This window comes from Staurois parvus, unplaced genomic scaffold, assembly GCF_062004578.1.
Source record: "Staurois parvus isolate SC_StPar_1 unplaced genomic scaffold, SC_StPar_1.0 ptg000030l, whole genome shotgun sequence".
Lineage (NCBI taxonomy): Eukaryota > Metazoa > Chordata > Amphibia > Anura > Ranidae > Staurois > Staurois parvus.
This window is the reverse complement of record NW_028317826.1, coordinates 6,720,165-6,743,817: the sequence shown is the minus strand read 5'-3', so window position 1 is coordinate 6,743,817 and position 23,653 is coordinate 6,720,165. Positions and strand designations below refer to the sequence as shown.

At 41.3% G+C, this 23,653-nt stretch overlaps 1 long non-coding RNA gene across 1 annotated transcript in view; it reads right to left on the bottom strand.

The window, feature by feature from the left end:
• Positions 1-23,653, bottom strand: part of LOC149470860 (uncharacterized) — a 61,284-nt gene that overhangs the window by 22,544 nt on the left and 15,087 nt on the right. Inside the window, exon 2 of the long non-coding RNA XR_016307820.1 lies at positions 5,324-5,369. This is a non-coding gene — a long non-coding RNA (uncharacterized LOC149470860). The remainder of the gene's footprint in view (positions 1-5,323; positions 5,370-23,653) is intronic.

Here is a 23,653-nt window from a genome sequence, read left to right as displayed (position 1 = left end):
ACCCATCTTCCTACCTGATAATCCTGATTAGACCCTCCACATCAATCCCATTAGCTACCTGCTCAGAGAGCAGAAGACCCCTTTCAAGGTTGTCGGTTCTGTCCTGTGTTGCAACTTGTTCCTCCAGATCTCTAACGAAAGTTTCCAGAAGGGCAAGCCGCTCACATCTGTCACAGCGGTATCCATCCTGGAGCTGTTGCTCCATTGTTGCATACATACGGCACACTGTGCACTGCACAAACCTTCCACCCTGCTAGCTCTCATATCCCACTTACAATATTAATAGGAAATATCACTTGTCACTTACAGGTTAGCAGACTCCTGTTATAATCTCCTGTTTTCCACTCCAGTTTTTTAACTCCATTTATCAAATGTCCACTTATGCAGGCCATAGATGGGGAGAAAAACTGCAGATTTTTCTTTTAAAAAACGAAAAATTGGTTGTTCAAGTGGCCGACGTTACCATCAATGGTAAAAAAAATCGGCCGATTTTCTACCCGTCTAGAGCCGGCAAAAAGTGTCCCTGCAGAGAGCTCTGCTATTTCTTTGACAGTTCTCTGACAGTTCCTTGACATTTATAGAAGTTACAACAATGTATCTATTTGTTTCCATTTAGGATACAGATGTTTTTATTCGGAAACAAATAGATACAATGTTTCAACCGCTGTAAATGTCAAGGAACTGTCAGAGAACTGTCAGAAATAGCGGAGCTCTCTGCAGAGACACTTTTTGCTGGACTGGAATTCTTCTTATTTTCATCCTACTTCTTCTTATTCTTCTTCTTCTTCATCCTCATCCTCTTCTTCTTCTTCTTCTTCTTCTTCTTCATCCTCATCCTCATCTTCTTCTTCATCCTCATCCTCTTCTTCTTCTTCTTCTTCTTCATCCTCATCCTCTTCTTCATCCTCATCCTCTTCTTCTTCTTCTTCATCCTCATCCTCTTCTTCATCATCCTCATCCTCTTCTTCATCATCCTCATCCTCTTCTTCCTCATCATCCTCATCCTCTTCTTCTTCTGCATCCTCATCCTATTCTTCTTCTTCATCATCATCCTCTTCTTCTTCATCATCATCCTCATCCTCTTCTTCTTCTTCTTCTTCTTCATCCTCATCCTCCTCCTCTTCTTCTACTTCTTCTTCATCCTCATCCTCTTCTTCATCCTCATCCTCTTCATCATCATCCTCATCCTCTTCTTCTTCTTCTTCATCCTCATCCTCTTCTTCATCTTCTTCTTCATCCTCATCCTCTTCTTCTTCCTCATCCTCTTCTTCTTCCTCATCCTCATCCTCTTCTTCTTCATCATCCTCTTCTTCATCATCATCCTCATCCTCTTCTTCATCCTCATCCTCTTCTTCTTCTTCTTCTTCATCCTCATCCTCTTCTTCTTCTTCATCCTCATCCTCTTCTTCTTCCTCTTCTTCTTCTTCATCCTCTTCTTCATCGTCTTCCTCTTCTTCTTTTTCTTCTTTTTGTCTTCCTCTTGCAGGTCACTGCTCATGCGCAGATTTTTTTATCGGAAAAAATCGGCCGATTTGCCCACTAATTGCCGCGAAAATCGGGCGATCGGCAAAATCGGCCGATTTTTTTCCAACTTTACCGGAAAAAAAAACCGGCCAAAATACCGAAAAACGGCCGACCAAATCGCCCACTAACGATCCGAAAATCGGCCGATTTTATTTTCGGCCGAAAAATCGGCCGATTTTCGACCCATCTATGGCCTGCATTAGTCAAAGGTCCAGCAAGCAAAATACAGTCAAGCTGAAGAATGAGCAGAATCAGAGTGAGCTCTACAGCAAGTTATATACTACCTGTATCACCTGTGACCAATTAACCCCTCCCCTTAATTAGCAGACTGAAGGAAGACAAGGAAAGGAATAAAAAATGCTATTTAAAAAGCTATTAGCGAGACCCAAAGAATAAAATAAAACAACTACAAGCACCAGTAATCACCAGAAGTCAAAAGTAAAACTTTTTCACTCTCCACTCAAATTTCCCACTCTTTTTAGCTATCAGCCGGCAAACATGCCAGATTTAGACTATGTTAATATCTCATAGTATGTTTGCTGCTTTTTTATTGAACAGTGTATTTAGATATACCTTTTATCTAAGCACAGTTCACATATTTGTTTTCACTTTGTCCTTAGTGCAGCTCAATAATGTTGGCTCAGTGTTGCCCCCTGCAGGCCACTGTGCCTGTCACACAGACAGACGCAGTGGGTGAAGAGGTGACTGACAGTGGATGGAAGTGGGACGATTCCATAGCCACTAATGGGCTGTCTAGTAGCTATGGAATCCACCCATTGCTGGCCACTATCATTCATAAGGGAGCAGGTCTCTCAGAATCCCCATCAGGCTCTGGTCACTGTTCTGGCTCAGTGTATGTGAGAGTTTCAGGGGAGGGTATTATAGGACCCTGTAAACCCCCTTTAAAATAAGGGGGCCCGAGGTATTTGCTGCCACATGTGAATGGGGGTCAGATATCTGCCCTCCCTATTACATAATAACAAGAAAATGAAGTAGTAAATACTACAGGACAAAAATAAAGCCTTTAGTTTAAAAAGAAAAATCCCAAGGTGTAAGTCCATCATCAATCCCATCGTTGAGCTCCACGTCAATTGCGACAAATCTGATGAACCATGGGCACAAACACAGCGACTTGTGCATGATGATCCTCTCCTGATGGATTGCATTTTGCTGCTTAATGCGACTGCCATAATTGACAGCTTGCTAGGTAGCTGCTGAATGCCAACAAGCTGGTTGGTTTTGCTACCTGGCATCAGTGGTGGCCAATTATGGTATTTGAAACAAATCCAAAATGCTCAGATCCTCAAAAGAGTCGATGATGGATTCCAGATATTCTTCATATACCTCAAACAGAATAAAACCACAACATAGTGTGTTATCTTAAGATCTCATAAATGTGCCACACATGTCGATCCCTGTTGAAAAAAGTCTGGATGTGACGAAACGCGTCTGGGGTACGTAACGTAGTGACGCACTGACGTTTTCCGGAAGTGCTTCAGTGGCCATTTTGGGTTCTGGTACACGTGGCTGTTTCTATCCTCGGGACTTCCATCTACCACCATTGGAGATGGTTTAAGACTCTCTCTCAGATGTGAATGTCCATTGTTTTGGAGCTATTGCGGAGTGCTGATGCTGTGTACATTCCTCTCAGTATGGATGCTGATTTCATCTTTTCTTTATGTAAGTTGCTACAATAAAATTGTGTCTTATTTGATTCACATACTGACCCTTGGTCTGTTTATGAGGTCTGTGGGAAGTATTCAGTGAAGGTCATTTGGATGAAGTTCCATTCCTACTATGGATTCTATGCTGGTTTTATTTACCTTAGGGTAATTATGCACTCTTACTTTATTGTGTGCAATGGATTTATATTTACTTTTATCTAGTTTTATATTTTCACGATTGTTGTGGCACTCAAGTTTTTGCATGCAACACATGTGGCACATTTATGAGATCTTAAAATAACACACTATGTTGAGGTTTTATTCTGTTTGAGGTATATGAAGAATATCTGGAATCCATCTTCGACTCTTTTGAGGATCTGAGCCTTTTGGATTTGTTTCAAGTATATTGGACTCTATTTTTGGACTTTGATTTGACTGTATTTATTTATTTATTCAAGTCTGCTATATTAATTATTTGCTTTTCCTTCGGGGGAAGGATTGTTAAGTGACTTGGTTGGGTATTATATTAGGGTGTGGTGGGTGTGTGCTGTCTCATTGCTATTTCAATTATGGTATTGACCATATTTAGTCAATGACATCATCTAGGATGCCCGATGGCTTGTATACAATTTGAAACAAACCAACTGACAGCGGTATTGTTGGTTGCTGAGATGCTGTAGGCTGCCTGCATCCTAGCAACCAATGATGCTGTACAGCTGTTTGCATCCTAGCAACCAATGATTCTTGTGGCCTGCACAGTAGGAAGTTGCCATTTATAGTATAGTATAGTATAGTATTACTCCGATCCGTGAGGATGATGACGAAACGCTTAGGGCAGTGCCTTTTGGATGTGAGGTTCAGAATACTCCTGGTTTGTCTGCACGTAGCATGTGCATGTTTTGGCTGGTTCTGAGTCGCCTGTATTCATTACACATGCTGTCTCTACTGGTGTCAGTCTGGACACCTTGCTTGTAAGTGCATTTCTTTATTAAAGTTTGATGCTTTTTAAAACATACTGCACCATGATTGTTCGCTTTTTTCTTTTGAGTGACGGTCTGATCATCTCTCAGTTTGGATACTAAATCACCTTTGGAGTGGATTTTCTACTTTGCAGCACATCATCTGTTGGAGTTCATCCCTCATTTCTTCAGTGTTGTTGTCACCATATTATTCATTTCTCCCAGAATAATAAGTACTATATGCTGGTTTTTCAACAATCAGCATATTACTCTGGTGAGTTCTATTTAACCATTTTTGGTGGTGGATTTACTTGGTGATGAATTATTTGGGACATTATTGATTATTTGAACTTTTGGACTTTTTCGTTTTTGCTGGATTTTATTTTGATTTATAATATTGTTTCTTATTGTTTTGTTATTTATTTTCTTGTTATATTTTTGCATGTATTTAAGCGCAACCTATTTATTTGAAGTTTTGTATATCCTATAAGTTTATAGGCTAGGTTTTGCAGCTTACTGTGTTATATCATTTCCGTGGCGCTGATTCTTTATTTATATATAGTTTTTTTAGTTTGTTTAGCAAAAAATAAAAACCCCAGTGGTGATTAAATGCCAACCAAAGAAAGCTCTCTCAAAAAAAAGATAAAACGTTTGTATGGGTACAGTGTTGCATGACCGTGCAATTGTCATTCAAAGTGTGACAGCGCTGAAAGCTGAAAATTGGCCTGGGCAGGAAAGGGATAAAAGTGCCTGGTAGGCAAGTGGTTAAAAAAGGCCTTGGTTCTTTCTTGGATACACAGAAAATAACTGGTTACTAACATTTATCAGTAAAGTTGATCCAGGGAATATCCGATTGCCTGTCGGGGGATCAGGAAGGAATTTATTCCTCTGCAGGAGCAAATTGGATCATGCTTTGCTGTTTTTTTTTGCCTTCCTCTGAATCAACTGTGGGTATAGGATTATAACTTTTTTTTTTTTTTTGGTTGAACTGGATGGACTTTTGTCTTTTTTCACCCAGACTATGTAACTCTGTAGCCCTGAACTCCCTAATAGTGATTATTTCATTGTTCTGACCTAAGCGTACTGCATTTTAACCTACTGTGGACATTACAAGTAATTGATTGCTTCACTCTTGTGAGTACCTTATTATAAATTTTATAATAAATTAATACATACTTCCCAAGGACAAGGAGTGTTGTCCTTTCTTTTGTCCTCGTCCAATCTGCAAAAAATAAAATAAAGGGTTTGGAAGGACATACTGTATACACATACCAGAATACTGAAACTCATTGTTTTGTATAGGTTAAAACGTTGTTTTCATCCTGGCGCAAACCTTTTTAAATTAAAACTGGAAATTACATTAAAAACAAAATATTAGTTTAAAAAAGAATAGATTAGAAGTGACAGAATTTTACCTCTAGACAAACCAACACACTGATCCAGTTCTGGAGTTTTTAAAGTTAGAATAAAAAAAAATTCCACAGCTTGACATTTGTTAGCAATTTTGGACGCATAGCATTCGGGATAGAAGGAAATCCCTTTTACAATGAACATGTGTATTTGTATGGCAGGTTCACTTAAAAAATACAAACCATTTCACCAGAACACACCATTATTATATTAAAATTTGACCCTGAAGATGCTCCCTTATTTACCAGTAATGTTTTCTTTCACATAGGATTATCTGCAAATGACAGTGAACATCTTGCGTACAATAGAATACTGACCAGGCAATAAATTATGTCTAATTTGCTTTCTGCTTCCTGTTCAGCTCTACTCAGAGTTGGGATAAATAGATGTATCTAGAGGCTGACTACAGCTGAAATGGGTCTATTATGAAAGATGACCTAGATATACTTTCATGTTAAAGCAGATCTTCAGCCATTTAAAAATAATACTAACCTATAATAATAACCTTCAGTACAGGGCTGTCAGGAACCATCGCGACGCATGGGTCTACACATGCGTAGGTGTCTGCCGAGACGTATAGGTGGCAGGGCACTAGGACCCAGGCGCACCCGTCGTCTGGACAGTACTAGGCAGGCACTGGGACCCAGGCTACGCCTGTCAGGTGCAGGGCGGGCTATTTAAGCTAGCCCTGCACAGACACTTGTTGCCGAATGGTCTTTGTATCCTGTTACCTGTGTGTGAGTACTTCTGATCTGGATTGTTTTGACCTTGTTGCCTTCTCCCGTCCTGACCCCTTGGCTTGCCTGACTCTGCTCCCGGATGTTCCCGTTTAGATCTGACCTCCTGGTATTGACCCTGCGTGTGACCCGACTATCCTTTGCCTACCGTTTTGTACCTTACCGATCCTCTAGTTACCATCCTGGCCTGCATGACTCTGATTTAGCTCATCCATCCATCCACCCCGCAGGGATCACTAGGCTCCCTTACATCAGACTCCTAGCTCTCTGGAGCCCCTGTCAGACTCCTCTACCCCTGTTGGAGATACCTGGTAGTTGCGACCTGGTACCGGAGCACTCCAAGTCCATCCCCACCATCAGGGGCCCTGGTGAACAAGTGCTCCGGTGCTTAGACTCCGCACGCTGGGGAGGCTCTACCGGGGGACTGATAGAGGTGCTGTCAGGCGGTCCCTTACAAGGGCTTACCCCTGCAGTACATTTTTTCTGCTGCTAGATGTCCTCAGTCTGAAAGCCAGCCTCATTCAACCGACTTCCACTGAGCCTAGGGTGTCCCTAACGCATCCCAACTCTGTGATTGGACAGCAAAAGGAGAAGCAGCACACCGATGAGCACTTCTCTCTATCACTCTACTCTCCTATCAGCATGAACTGATTGGCTCTGTATGCTGCTACTTCCTCTCACAATCCAGTCCTGCTATTCAAGGTCTAAACATTTCCATAGGTGACATTTTAAAAGCCTTTACAGGTTACCAGTTTATAGTTACACAGGAATTAAAATTATATATAAAATTATTTCTCTTGCACTGACATTCGCGGCGATACCTCATATGCACAGTGCGATCATCATTTACTAATACATGTTGGATGTATGTATTCACATTTGCACGTGATCATGGGGAGAGACGGGCACTTTCAATTTTTTATTATTATTATTTATTTTATATAAAACTTTTTTTACACTGTCTCTTTAATTTTTTTAGTAACTTTATTGCTATCACAAGGGATGAACAAGGTCTCTTGAGATAGCAATAAGTGTGACAGGTCCTCTTTATGGATAGAGCTGAGGTCTATTCGGCCCAAGATGTCTCCTTTAGCCTCCAAAGCATCTGATCAAACAAAGATTGGTTTGACCAGTTGCTTGTACAAGCCAATAACGGCTTGTAAACATCAAACCGAAACCAGAAGTGATGAAATCCTCATTGCTTACATTCTCTGATCTTACAGAGAGGAAGGAACAACATCATTTCCTCTCTTTTTGTGTATTGCTACTGATGAATTGGTCCCGGGCTCACCAATGGAATGGGAGAGGCTGGGTGCAACTGTGGTGGTGGCTGGGTGGGGGCCTTTGGGACATCATCCGAGTATCACCACTTTAACCTGAAGACATCATATGTCATTCACCTGTGGAGAAGTGGTTGATTTGTGTCTTATACACAGTGACCAGGCTGTAAAAGAACAGGCTCCATACTTTCTTTCCAGGAGACAGAACTTGAATGATTCAGTTTGTTTTTGATTGACCTAGTTCAGGTGCCACCAGTGCAAAATAAATGTGCGTGGGAAATCTATGCACTGCATGTTTACCAATGACAGACATTATAACAAAAATGTGTCCCTAAATTCATTAAGCAACATACATGTGTTATTTGTCATAACAATTGTTATTTTTGGCCGTTGGACAATTATTTTCAGCTATTGTTGAAAATATTGTCCATTATAGCATAAAACAACTGACTGTAGCTTAAAATATATATAAATGTAATACATTGCAGTTTACAATTTGTAATAGCTTTCTTTTTTCAGAACAAAGAAAAAACAATTAGATAATAGTGGATATTGAGGCTTTTAAAACAGAAATATCGAAAAACAAGATTCCTTTAACACTTTGATGCTCACAGACTATGATTATTGTTCTTAGACAGAGTTCCCCAATCTGGAAGAACGTTAATCCATGTCCAGTTTTAGTAGGAGGAATAACCCATCACTGACAGCCCTCATCAGACAGGCTAGGTACAATCCTGGAGTCAGATGCCCCAAGCAGCCTGCTCTCATTTTGGACTGGTAATTAACTAGCTATTGGGAACCACTAATTTAGAGGTGCAGGAATTGGGGAAATCTGAGGTGTAAGGATGTAATAATTGGGGAGATCTAAGGGGTGAAGGTGCAGGAATTAGGGTGATCTGAGGTGTGAACGTGCAGGACTTAGGGTGATCTGAGGTGTGAAGGTACAGGAATTGGGGTGATCTGAGGTGTGAAGGTGCAGAAATTGGGGCTGATCTGAGGTGTGACGGAGCAGGACTTGGGGCTGGTATGAGGTGTGATGGTGCAGGAAATAGGGTGATATGCGGTGTGAAGGTGCAGGAATTGTGCTTATTTTAGATCTGAGGGTGCCGAAATTGGGTCTGGTCTGAGCTGTAATGGTCTAGAAATTGGGTGTGATCTAAGGTGTGAAGGTGCAGAAATTGGGGGTGATTTGAGTGGTGACAGTACAGGAATTGGGGTGACTTGAGGTCTGGTGGTGCAGGAATTGAGAAGGTTTGAGGTGTGAAAGTGCAGGAATTGGGCTGTTCTAAAGTGTGAAGGTGTAGGAGTTTGGCTGATCTGATGTGTGATGGTACAGGAACTGTACTACTCCTTTGTGGTCTGAAGGTGCAGCAATTGGGGCTGATCTGAGGTGTGAAGGTGAAGGAATTGGGGTTTATCTGAGGGGTGAAGGTGCAGAAATTGGGCTGATCTGAGGGGTGAAGGTGCAGAAATTGGGGTGACCTGAGGGGAGAAGGTGCAGGAATTGGGGCTCATTTGAGGTGTGAAGCTGCAATTGAGTTGGAACTGATCTTAGGTGGGAATGTGAAGGAATTGAGCTGATCTGAGGTCTGATGGTACAGGAATTAAGGTGATCAATGGTGTGAAGGTGTAGGAACTGGGGCTGATCTGAGGGATGAAGGTGCAGGAATTTGGGTGATCTGAGGTGTGACGGTGCAGGATTTGGGGCTGATTTGAGGTGTGAAGGTGAAGGAATTGGGGTTTATCTGAGGGGTGAAGGTGCATAAACTGGGCTGATCTGAGGGGTGAAGGTGCAGGAATTGGGGAGATCTGAGGGATGAAGGTGCAGGAATTGGGGTTGATCTGAGGGGCGAAGGTGCAGGAAATGGGTGATCTGAGGGGTGAAGGTACAGGAATTGGATTTGATCTGAGGGGTGAAGGTGCAGGAATTGGGGTTGATCTGAGGGGTGAAGATGCAGGAATTGTGGTGATCGGAGGGGTGAAGGCACAGGAATTTGGGTTGATCTGAGGGGTGAAGGTGCAGGAATTTGAGTGATCTGAGTAATGAAGGTGCAAAGTTCAATATTAATTTCTTACTAGTATTCAAGTCGTTTACAGCATTTCCATAATAAATATTTATTTTCGTGATTGAGAGTGCAAAGTTGACTTTTTTTTATATTACTGGCACTCTCAATTTCTTTGAAAACATTTATCGGCACACAATGCTCAAAAGGTTGCCTACCCCTGTTCTATACAATACTTTTCTGTGTAAGCAACTGATAGAAATGTAACAATTCCTGACATTTTATTTGGCCATGTGCCATCAAAACCTCATGAAACTTGGAATGTACTGATTGGCATCTCTGCAATGTACGACTGCCATCTCTGTGCACCTGTGTGTCCCAAATGTGTAATAGTAGCTGCCATCACTTGTGTGCACATAAGAACTAATATTACTATTTCATCCCCCACTGTACTAAAATAAGACTGTTTGAGCCTCGTCTCTTTGTAGTAGAATTACACACCACCTACGATTGTACTAAGCTGCACATTGGCAGCAGGCAGGCGCTCATAATGGAAAATGACAAAAATACTCTACAATGATGCTAATTGCATTCTGTCACTGAGATGAATGAATCTCGGGGAGTATTAATAGTTGAATTACGCTGGGAAGGAGTTTTAACTTCCACAAGAGATACAGTATTTAGCACATTCAGGTCTGGCTTTTATCTCCTTCTGCCATCTAGTGTTTTGAGAATTTCTACAAAAAGATTCTGTGAGCGGGACTATCACCAGAGCAAATCTAATGTCTTTCTTATATGTTTTAGATACAGATGACAGGAACAATTGAGTACTGTCCGTGATACTTTTTTTATTTGCACTAACATACAATTTTGAGGACAAGCTTTTGGTGAATGTCCCCTTCTTCAGGTCTAAGCAGTACTCTTCTGAGTACTGCTTTACTTGAAGAAGGGGACATTCCCCGAAAGCTTGTCCTCAAAATTGTATGATAGTGCAAATAAAAAAAAGTATCACGGACAGTACTCAATTGTTCCTGTCGCAAATGCACTAATACGGCTACAATCACCTCAAGCAAAATGGAAGATACAGATGAGAAATAGACTGAATATTTCCATTTCTTTTCCTGTAGGGTTTACAGTTAAACCTGTGCATGGGGATAGCCATATTTGATCATCACATATACAGGCCGGTTTAGTAGCGCTACACATTTATTGTGCCTTTGGCTGCCCAAAGAGAGGAAGTTGTCACATCAAGACTGACAGGCAGGAAGATACCGTTCGTTCAAATCCTCATACAAGTCACTGGATCTAGTGGCTAGTGAGCCAAGCAAAGTTGGACTTGCTGGAGGCTTACCAAACATGAAAAAATCCAGAAAATCTCAAAAATAGCACCAGAACCCCACTGAGGTCTAATGAGCCTAATTTTGAAAATAAAAAAAGAAAAACGTTTTTCTGATCTTCATCAAGCTTTTGGTAAAAAAAAGGGCATAAGTAGCTGGGCATTGCCATGGAGGACATATCAAACTTTAAAATTTTCCATGCCGCAAACTTCAGTACCCTAAATGTACCATAGGCAACACTTTAAAAGCCCCCATCCGCCATCAGTTTAGATTTAACCATGAATAGAATTATTTCTCTCCAGTGTGCGTAGCGATCTGTAACATGTATAGCGCAACTGACGTTTTCATGTGTTGGCACCCCCAATGCATGCATTTATGTACATATGTGCATGTCGATGGGGCTGGGATTTAAATTTTTTTTTTTTTGGGGGGGTGATTCTATGTGCTTGGGTGGATCTTCAATTTTTTTTTTGCCTAATTGTTTTTCATCACATAGGGGAGAAGAAGTCCCCTATGAGATGATTTTTTTTGATGACAGGTTGGGATCTAACATACCCCAGTGTCTCACATGCCCTCCAAGGAAGCTGCCAGAATGCAGATCAGAAACTGACACAGGGACCCAAAAGTGAAGTTTTACATGTCACTTCTAGGTCAATAAGAGGAAGGGAGGACCAGGGACAGATTTTCAGTGGGCTGCCTCCCCTCTACCTGGTGGTACCCGTCATGTTGGTCCTAGGCATACTGATAGGTGACTGGAGCCTGGAATACATGGCAGGGAAACACACAAGGGGGCACAATGTGATGGGGGCGTTAGGAAACAATCCGGCAGCTGCACACATGCAGATTGCTTCCATCTGACAGCTGGCAGTTGGCTTGTCAGATATACACACACTCCTGGCTGACCCCGCTGGGAGTAAGTGTGAACCCCCCCACTGCCACCTCACATGGCAGTGAATAGGTTGAAAGGTAAAGTTCCTTTCAAGTGGTTGTAAACCCAGATACCCACTGAAGTGACTGGCCTCAGGTGATATACAGAGATGAAGCAAATCATCCTACATAAGTTGTACCTGTTTATCTGCAGCCATCTCTCCTGTAGAGCCATTCAAAGTCCAGGATTTAGACAGCATTTCTGAGCTCAACAAGATAGGGGACGGTGATCTTACAACACACTCTGCACAGCATAGAGCAAGGAGTTGAGGGTAATCTGTGACCTGAGCAGAAGCTATGGCATGAGAGTGTAGACAGAAATCACACTAGGTGTTTTGGATAGAGGCAAGTACACACTATAGAAGGATATGCTTTGTTCAATTTTCAGTTCAGAAGTTTACTACCACTTTACATAACATTCTTGGGGATACCTTACACCTGCACATGAATGTACTCCAGCAAAGTGAAATTTAGAAAAAAAAATCAATTATGGCTCTCACAGCAGCTTTGCAGGGTTGGTGCCAGAAATGCATCCTCTACTACTCCTGTGGCAGGCCCTATGTTTGGATAGGAGCACTTCACACTTTCTTGCAGAAACCTCAAATACTACAGTGGTTCAGATGCACATACTAGATCATTAGGTTCACAGCAGCGGTCAGTGTGACACAGGTGCCCGGACGCTTGGTGGGTGGACTGGCGACTTTATCTGACCCCTGCAATTGATCACCACCATTCCTATCACAAAACTAGACTGATTGGGCCTGAGTTCTTAAAAGCTTTACCTCTTGCTGTAAGGTTGTAGTAGAGCCATCTGCTTGATGTCTTTAAGCAATTGCCCTAGGGGGTAGTGTAGTGCAAGAAATGGGCGTGTAACAGCCTTGCATTAGGCAAATGTATGTTTTCTCAGAACTGAACTTTGCCTTTTGTTTGGCTGAAACCAAAAGTATGGATTTTATACTGGAGTCCAGATGCAGACAAGTAGAAAAGAGTGTCTCATTCTAGGGATATTAGGTTAGTAACACTGAAGCTCTCCCCTCTTGTACTTCTGAGAGAGCATGGAAATAGTAGCATGGAGATTAAAGTGTATTATGTGAAACCTGTCTGTTGAATACCTTTGTGTACTCTTTATGTCTGAAGGAAAATAAATTTAATCTCCAAATACGGAAAGGTTTCTTCACAGTGAGAGCTGTAAAAATGTGGAATAGACTCCCTCAAGAGTTGGTTCTGGCCAGCTCAGTGGATTGCTTTAAAAAGGCCTGGATTCTTTCCTAGATACACAGAATATAACTGGATACTAACATTTATAGGTAAAGTTGATCCAGGGAATATCCGATTGCCTCTTGGGGGATCAGGAAGTAATTGTTTTCCCCTGTAGGAGCAAATTGGATCATGCTTTGCTGTTTTTTTTTGTCTTCCTCTGGATCAACTGTAGATATAGGATTATACCTTTTTTTCATTTTATGGTTGAACTGGATGGACTTTTGTCTTTTTTCAGCCAGACTAACTATGTAACTATTTGTAACTATGTGTAGAACTGTTGATATCAGTTCACTAAAAGAAGTATTCTGCAACAAATTACTTTGTTGTTGTGTCATGCAATGCAATGTTAAGGTGGGCTTTAGTAGGCCATAGCATTGTCTATGAAGATACATACAAAGAGGGAGTAGCAAATAACAACTAGCTTTGATATAGGAGCAGGTGAAGGCTTGGTTGTAAGCAGGTGCAGTCTACATTCTCCACTGCAGGTGGCACTCACTGTAGCTGCAATGCAGCAAGGGGACGAAGGCAAGAGAAACTGTGTTTCTTTATGGTTTCCTTGGTCTCCTGGAGCAGCAATCCGGTTGGTTGCGCTGGATCCAGGTGACCCTGCAGGCTGTCTTTTTAAGTCCCTGCTCCTGGGTTCTAGTGTGCTACTGGGGTATTGTATGTAAATCTATTGTGTATGACTCAAGGTAACTGTGTGAGTCTGTAATTAAGTTGGGTTACTGCAGGTCAGGCTGGATGGCTTAACAGGTTGCCTTATCGCCTCCACCTGATTCTGGAGGGCCATGGAACCTTCCAGAAGCCAGTGGGTAGAAGGGGGGGGGAGACCTAATCTGCATGTTTATGGGAGTCTAACCAATCCTAGGTTTGAAGGCCATGGTAGAGTGATGAGACCAACCCATAGATATGGGATAGCCAGGCTGGCAGGGGAGTCGGGTGGAAGATGGAGTGCTGAGGAGGCTGTTGATGGCTTTGGAGAGTTCCCCTAGGTCTAGGGGGGCTGACTTTCAGGACAGGCTTCGGCTGTCTCAGGAGGATCCATTCAACAGGATTAAGGCCTTGGAGCAGTGGGAGCAAAAAGGACAGCGTGAGTACATCAGCCTGGGATTCACAAGGGGAAAGACTGCCACATGTAGCAAGCTTTCAAAAGACAACACCTTGCTTAAACCTTGTCCTAAGAGCTCTTCAAAGCAGCCTGGAGGGGTGGTAGTGTCTGCAGGCTGTGGAGCTTCGAGCAGATCTCAGGGGGGAGAGGAGATATTTCTGCATGTAGTTGCAATAAGCTAAGCTAACTTAACCGCTCTCAAAGAAAACAACAGTCCAGGATCTATTTCCATAAATAGGAAGGAAGTTGCCCCTGTGCATTGATTCAGTCAAGTTGGGCATCCCATAATCCCTAATACCCTATCCAAGTTACATCCCCTAATAAAATAACAAAAACCAAGTTCATGGACTGTTCATTGACTGTGGATGCAAGTGTGAAAAATGTATGTGGCCTGACTGTGCGAAGCTTAGAGGGATCCAAAAACACAGCAGCCCTCAAGAGGATAGCCCTGCACAAGTGACCAGTGTAGGGACAGCCTTAGAGGTAAGGAGAGGTTCCGGTGGAGTAGGGATAGGGCCTACCTCTACCTTCTCAGGAAGCTTCCCATTGGCTTGGACCAACCAGGCTGCACTCCAGTCCTCAAATGCTGTCTGCAGCTCAGAGCCACATATTGCTGATTCTACACTAGAATGTTGTAAATGCCCAGTTTTGGTGAGCCTCCCTGCTGTGGCTGGTTGTATGGTTTTACTAGATCTGCAATTGTTTTTCAGAAAAGTGGAACTCTGTGTGCTTTCTGATTCTGCACATATCCAACATGGTGACAGTGGGTCATGGTGGTAGAGTGGTAAGAGAAGGTCCTTGACGTACTTACTTGGACAACATGGCTACTGCAATGTGATCGTTGGTTATGGCACAGAACTAACTTAGTGACCAGGCCTGAGTCCACTTAAAAGTGCAAAATCTTGTTTGTATGTGTGTAAACTGAGGAGGCTCCTGATCCTTACCTTAGTTCGCTAATATCTTAACCACTTCCCGACCGGCCGTTGCATATAAACGGCCGGACGGTGGTACTGCAGGGTCGGGTGGCCGTTTATAAACGACCTCCCCGCACCCTGCTTGTGCGCGCTCCCTGGGACACAGTGAAACACTGATCGTCGGACGGGACCTCTGTACGAGGTCCCGATCATGTGATCACTGATTGGCCAATCAGTGATCACATGCAAAGTAGTAAGCAAGATGTCACTTGTGACATCATTGCTTACTACGTGTGAAATCTGTGAATGATCACAGAGGTCACATGGTACAAGCCTATTCACAACAGGCTTGTACCATGTGACAAGCTGTGACCAATCACAGCTCACTCAGTACTTCTCAATGAGTGCAAGAATGCACACAGAGAGAAAGAGAAATGATTGCTTTTACAATCTATATGGGTACTGTACTGCTAGGGTGACAGTATGTAAAAAATAAATAAATAAATAAATAATAATAATATAAAAAAATAAAATAAAAATGTAAAAAAAAATGTTTAAAAATTATAATTTTTGGTTATAAACTAATTTGGATTTTTTTTTTACTAAAAAGATAACGGAATAAATTTTGGCAAAGATTTATAATGAAATATTATTTATTTGCAAAATTAAAAAAAAAAAACACTTTTTTTCAAAATGTTTGGACATTTTCATTTACATAGCAAAAAAAATAAAAATCCCAGCGGTGAATAAATACCACCAAAATAAAGCTTTATCTGTCTCAAAAAAATGGTAAAAAATTCATTTGGGTACAGTGTTGCATGACCGCGCAATTGTCATTCAAAGTGTGATAGCGCTGAAAGCTAAAAATTGCCCTGGTCAGGAAGGGGGTAAAAGTGTCCGGTCTGGAAGTGGTTAAGGGCCTTGTGCCATGTAGTAGAGCATTAAAGCAGGCAGGAGGGCTTGGGCTCTGCTTCTTCCCTTGTGGTGGGCAGATGTGTCAAGATGTAGCTTAGTAACCAGGACCCAGTGTGTACATGTGTGCATCTTCACCCAACTACAGGCCCCTAGCTGGAACAATTGGCCACAACTACCTCCTGCCGCTAGGGGGTTCTACAAGCACTACAATTCCATCTTGTCCTCTTCTTCAGAGCCCAAATTCACCTCTTTACTGCTTCTGCCATACTCTATATGGGCCTTTCTCTTCACTATAAGCCAATGGGCAGTAACCCCTCTTACAGGATCAACAAAATGACAAATCCTTTTACAGGTTAAACGGTAATCATGAATATACTTCACCCAACTATTCAGCTATTTGAGTTCTTCTTTACATTTTTGGTACAGGCCTAAAATCTCACTGGACATCATTTTCTCTTTCAGCAAATTCATCAACAGCAAAATCAGTCTCAGGTATGTTCTTTTTAGCTTTATACTTTAAAGCAGAACTACACTGGATCTGAGCACCACTAAACATAAATGCTATTTATTCATTTTTAAAATTCAAAGCAAACTCCCCCATCCATCCATGTCTCCATGCTTTATTTTGCTGAGAAATCACTTTACAAAACACCCCCAAGGCATTTCTGGGCATGACCAGCTTGCGTAAGGGCAGATGATTAATTTAGCATTGACTTCCTGGAATCCATCTGCCCTTAGTTCAGGCATACAAGCAGGAGGGTGGGCTTAGTTGAGAAAACCCCTCCTGGGATATAGGACATCTTTTACCTAGGCAAGAAACCAGAAAGTAACTGAAGAAATGTAAACAAAATTGTATGATACAAGTAAATATGATATACTTTTCTACCTATTTACTAATGCTAGTAGCATAAGGATGAAAAATAGTCAATGGTGATTAAAACAGTAAAGTTCCATGTTAAGGACTCTTTCACATTGGTGGCTGGGGGCAGTAAAAACAAGCAACTGAGCCAAGGTGTTACCGCCTCCAGGCCGCCCACTGCTGTTCTGACATCACAGCCTGACAGGGCTGCGCACACCATGCTTTGCTTCATGGCAATGGCAATTTTCACTTGGGCTTCAGTTAAAAAAAAAAGTAGTGATGCCTGAATGCCTGCCAGTCACTGCTATACCACCCTCTGAAAAGTAATCCACCACGGATCTCTTTTCAGAAGGCAAAAAGCATCACCGCCAGTGTAAAGGAGCTCTAATTTGTGTGTGTTATGTTACTCACAATCATCCATCGAGTCTTCAATGAAAAGCTGTCAGCAGTACAAACAGAAGGCACGTGAATGTAATTTATTTAGTATGACAGACAGATGTTTATGCACATAACATTTAACAATTCATTAAAAAATCTATTATTACATCATTAAACAATCTCAGCTTGAGCTCCATCCAGTAATGGATATTTGATTTGTTTATATCAGATCATTGTTGAGATGGAGCGCTGTGTGTCTACACCCAAACACATCACTACACTGCATGTCCCATGTTGCCTTCTATTTATTTATCTTAGGCTGGATAAATAACGTGGGTGAATACAAAGGAAATATTAAATATACAGCCGTACAAGTCTATCTGAATTAATTTTCCTGTATTGTATAAACAATTACGCATCATTTAAAAGGAAAATCTTGCTTATAACATGTTTTCAAACTAAACAAAAGAAGCAGAACTACCAAACTGTAATGTAATATTGATAAGTAAACATCTTTTAGGGTCAGTGATAACATGAAAACCAAAATCAGAGTTCTGAACATTTGCCTAGATATACACAAGCTATATTGCCAAATATTTTGTGGACACATGCCCACCACAACTACATTATACAACCCAATGTATGTAGACACCCCATACAATTTTGAGCTTAGGGGTACCCATTTAAGGTTCCTGTTAATGCTACAGCATTTAAAGACACTTTAGACACATGTGTGCCTCCAGCTTTGTGATAAGAGTCTGAGATAGATCCTTTTCTGTTTTGGCATGACGGTGCCCATGTGCACAAATCCAGCTCCATCAAAACTTGGTTTGATAAGTCTTATAAGGAGGAACTTAAGTGGCCTGTACATAGCCCTCACCTCAACCCTATTGAACAGCGTTGGGAGGAATGGAATGAAAAGCCCCTGACCCCCCAAATCTTTCTTTGGCTGAATGAGCACAACAAAAGTTTGGGTTTTCCATTTCTCTACATTATTGGGCTCTTATAACTCAGATGACTGAGGGCAAAGTGAATGTGCTACATTAAGGGTTGTTCCTAATTTCTAGGGACAAAACTGCAAGCTTGATGGACAAAACTTCAGAAGTCACCTCAAACTGATGGTTGAGGTCAATTTGAACAATGTTCCTAGTGGAAAGTCTTCCAAGAAAAAGAGAATGGTATAGCCACAAATTGGGGGACAACTCCATACTAATGCCGATGGATTTGGAATGGAATGTTCAAAAGCTTTCAAAAGTATGATGATATGGTGCCCACAAGGTTTTGGCCAAACAGATACTTATTCCCATGATACAGTGAGAGATTCTCCTGTTCTGGCCCAGCGTGCACTGTGCAGATCGAGTGAGGCAGCTGAGTACCTGACTGCAAACCTGCTGCTTTATGACCACCAAGAACAATGGAAATTAGATGTTGGTTGTATTTTGTGATTTCAGCAAGCTATTGCTGAACATTCAGATCATTGTAGGACCCTCAGGAACAGAGATGGGTGAGTATAACAAAAATGAGGGAGCGTCAAAAAAAGTATTCAGAGCAGCAAGTCTTGGACTGAAAATTAGCCTTTGTACAAGGTAAATATTTCATATGTTATATAACTAGGCACTGTAGTGTTATTGGTACTAATCTTCATTAGATATTGGTCTTCACTCAGCTAAAAACTACATAGCTCAAGCCCACTTACTTGGCAATAAATTCTCAGGCCCATTCATTGCTGGGAGTGATTCTGTTCTCAGAATGGAGAAGGAATGAGAACCAAAAACTTGAAATGGTTTTATCGCATTAGTGTATGGACAATAAGACGGTGGAGGGAGCACAGGATACCTGGAGGTTTTCCTTTTTTAGAACACGGTCTCTGGTTTTCTGTATTGCTTTTTAAACTCTATGGGTACCTCTGTCACAGGGCTATGCAGGCTGGACACTAGACGTAGAACGTGGCTTCTTGACAACTGAGGTTCAAGCGACAACTCAGTCTTTATATTTCAAGTCAGGATAGCATCAGTTGGTTCCTGTGCCTACTTCCACTTAACCAATCACTCACCTCCTCTCTTGCAGGGGACGGTTACAGCTAGCTTCCTATATGCCAGAACAGGAGATCCACCAGAACTTTCTGAGCTTCATCCCAGGAAGGAATATTTCTGCAGCACTCCAATCCCTAGGCCCAAATGCCTGGAGGAAATACAGTTCATATAGTGACATCGTCAGCTAGCAAAAGCCAAAGAGAAAAGTCCATATTTCCGTATGTTTCCCAAATAATTAATACTTTTTCAGCCATCTCACCAGGACCCTCAAGTCACCCAAATTTGCTAACAAAGAATGCCAGGTTTCTAGCATGCAAGTACATGAGAAAGTATGCTTTGTCCTTAAAAAACACTAAAATGTATTGATTTATTAAATATCTACTTACCGTATATATCGCTGACAAGTTATGCGTGCTTTACATATAGTTATTGTACATTCACATCAGTTGCGAACCCTCAAGGAGCGTACAATCTAAGGTCCCTAACTCACATTCACACATACACATACTAGGGCCAATTAATATAACAGCATATCATTGGAGTGTGGGAGAAAACCCACACAGGTACAGGGAGAACATGCAAACTCCAGGGCAGGTGATGCCATGGTTGGGATTTGAACCAACGACCCTAGTACTGCCAGGTGCTAACCATTTAGCTGCTGTGCTCCCCAGTAGGCACATACAGTGGGGATCGAAAGTTTGGGCACCCCAGCTAAAAATTTGAATTAATGTGCATAAAGAAGCCAAGGAAAGATGGAAAAATCTCCAAAAGGCGTCAAATTACAGATTAGACATTCTTATAATATGTCAACAAAAGATAGATTTTATTTCCATCATTTACACTTTCAAAATAACAGAAAACAAAAAAATGGCGTCTGCAAAAGTTTGGGCACCCTGCAGAATTTATAGCATGCACTGCCCCCTTTGCCAAGCTGAGACCTGCCAGTGTCATGGATTGTTCTCAGTCATCGTCTGGGAAGACCAGGTGATGTCAATCTCAAAGGTTTTAAATGCCCAGACTCATCTGACCTTGCCCCAACAATCAGCACCATGGGTTCTTCTAAGCAGTTGTCTAGAAAACTGAAACTGAAAATAGTTGACGCTCACAAAGGTGGAGAAGGCTATAAAAAGATAGCAAAGCGTTTTCAGATGTCAATATCCTCTGTTCGGAATGTAATTAAGAAATGGCAGTCATCAGGAACAGTGGAAGTTAATGCAAGATCTGGAAGACCAAGAAAAATATCAGACAGAACAGCTCGCAGGATTGTGAGAAAAACAATTCAAAACCCACGTTTGACTGCACGATCCCTCCAGAAAGATCTGGCAGACACTGGAGTTGTGGTACACTATTCCACTATAAAGAGATACTTGTACAAATATGGTCTTCATGGAAGAGTCATCAGAAGAAAATCTCTACTACGTCCTCACCACAAAAATCATCGTTTGAACTTTGCAAATGAACATATAGACAAGCCTGATGCATTTTGGAAACAAGTTCTGTGGACCAATAAGGTTAAAATTGAACTTTTTGGCCGGAATGAGCAAAGGTACGTTTGGAGAAGAAGGGGCACAGAATTTAATGAAAAGAACCTCTGTCCAACTGTTAAGCATGGGGTTGGATCAATCATGCTTTGGGGTTGTGTTGCAGCCAGTGGCACAGGGAACATCTCACGAGTAGAAGGAAAAATGGATTCAATCAAATTTCAGAAAATTTTGGATGGTAACTTGATGCCATCTGTGAAAAAGCTGAAGTTAAAGAGAGGACGGCTTCTACAAATGGATAATGATCCTAAACACACCTCGAAATCCACAGGGGGTTACATCAAGAGGCGTAAACTGAAGGTTTTGCCATGGCCTTCACAATCTCCTGACCTCAACATAATTGAAAATCTATGGATAGACCTTAAAAGAGCAGTGCGTGACAGACAGCCCAGAAATCTCAAAGAACTGGAAGACTTTTGTAAGGAAGAATGGGCAAAGATACCTCAAACAAGAATTGAAAGACTCTTGGCTGGCTACAAAAAGCGTTTACAAGCTGTGATACTTGCCAAAGGGGGCAGTACAAGATATTAACTCTGCAGGGTGCCCAAACATTTTCAGACGCCATTTTTTTGTTTTCTGTTATTTTGAAAGTATAAATGATGGAAATAAAATCTAACTTTTGTTGACATATTATAAGAATGTCTAATCTGTAATTTGATGCCTTTTGGAGATTTTTCCATCTTTCCTTGGCTTCTTTATGCACATTAATACAAATTTTTAGCTGGGATGCCCAAACTTTCGATCCCCACTGTATATGCTGACTACAGCCCCTTGATTCCTACAGAATCACAGACAGGCAAAAGAAAAAAAGAATTAAAAAAATTAGTATGTTGTAAATCCTCACACCTTTCTAAAACAATATCTTGTTCTATAATTACACTGGAATTGTTTTCTGATATTCACATCTGTCTTTAAATCACTGACCTCAACCTCTCTTATTGAATTTGACTTTGACCTTTTTACTAATTCATATAGGAAAAGCCATTCAGTCTCACATCTAGAAACAATCCCATGGGTCATTAGACTCAAATTACTCCGTCAGTAGAGCTGATTACCTTGGAGCTCCACAGAGATATTAAAAACAGATAATATTTTACAAATATTTCCAATAAAGCAAGAAAATCACAGATGCTTTCTACTGCCATAAGTCTAGCTACTTGTTGTAATAAGGATATTGACCAAAATTATTAATGGAAACATACAGTTATGGCCAAAAATATTGGCACCCCTGTCTTTCTGTCAGATAATGCACCACTTCATCCAGAAAATTGTTGCAATTACAAATGTTTAGGCATTCTCATGTTTATTTCTTTTGTGAGTGTTGGTATGATAAAAAAAAAGTAGAGAATCAAAAAACAAAGCCATATCTGACACATTCCACACAAAACTCCAAAAATGGACTGGACATAATCATTGGCACCCTCACATTCATATTGGTAGCACAAAAATAACTGAAATCAATGACTTCCTGTAACCATTAATGAGTTTCTTCCACTGCTCTACTGGAATTTTGGAGTGCTCTTCTTTCCACAACTGCTCCAGGTCTATCAGATTCCCAACTGCTGTTTTGAGATCTCTCCATAGGTGCTCTATGGCATTAGGATCTAGACTCATTGCTGGCCAGTTCAAGTGCTCTCCAGCGCTTTGTCTGAAACCATTTCTGGATGCTTTTTGACATGCCAGGTCTTTGTCCTGCTGTAAGACCCATGACCTCTAACGGAGATCCAACTTTCTGACCCAGAATTCTATGGTAGTCTTCAGATTTCATAATGTCATGCACACAGTCAAGACATCCAGTGCCTGAAACAGCAAAGCAAACCCAAAACATCAGTGAATCTCCATCATGTTTGACTGTAGGGACTGTATTCTATTCTTTAAAGGCCTCATTTCTATTTATGAAAACAGTAGAATGATGGGCTTTATCAAAAAGTTGTCATCTTGTTTCAGCTGTCCACAGCACATTCTCCCAAAAGGATTTTGGCTTCCTCAGGTAAGCTTTAGCAAACTTCAATCTGGCTTTTTTTATGTTTCTGTGTCAGCAGTGGGGTCCTTCTGAGTCTCCTACCATAGTATCCCTTTTCATTCAGATTGTGACGTATAGTGCGAGCTGGCAAAATTGTACCCTGTGCCTGAAGGTCAGCTTGAATTTGTCTGGACGTTGATTAAGGTTCCTTATCCACCATTCGAACAATCCTTCATTGCAATCTTTGATCAATTTTTCTCTTTTGTCCACATCCAGGGAGATTAGCTACAGTGCAGTGGGCTGTAAACTTCTTGACAATGTTGCGCACAGTGGACACAGGAACATTAAGATTTCTGGATATTACTGCTCTTTCTCTTCTCCATGCTCCATGTGGTATACAGAGACACACAAGAGAAAGGCTGAGTCAATTTTTCACCATTTTAACTGGTTGCTGGGGTGATTTTTATATTGTCAGCACTTGTTAATTGATACAGGTGAGCTTAATTACAAATTTCAGGAGCATCACCATGGAATGCAATTATTTCTTACAATTTTGAGAAGGTGCCAATAATTTTTCCCAGTCCATTTTTGGAGTTTTGCATGGAATGTGTCAGATTTGGCTCTTTGTTTCTCCACTTTTTTGTGTCATACCAATCCAAATAAAAGAAATAAACACGAGAATGCCTAAACATTTGTAATTGCGACAATTTTCTGGGTGAAGTGGTGCATCGTCTGACAGAAATGGAGGGGTGCCAATATTTTTGGCCATGACTGTATGCAATCTTAAGTTTATGTTCGCTATATGAAGCTTTTCCACAGGCACGTTGATCAAGGTCCATTT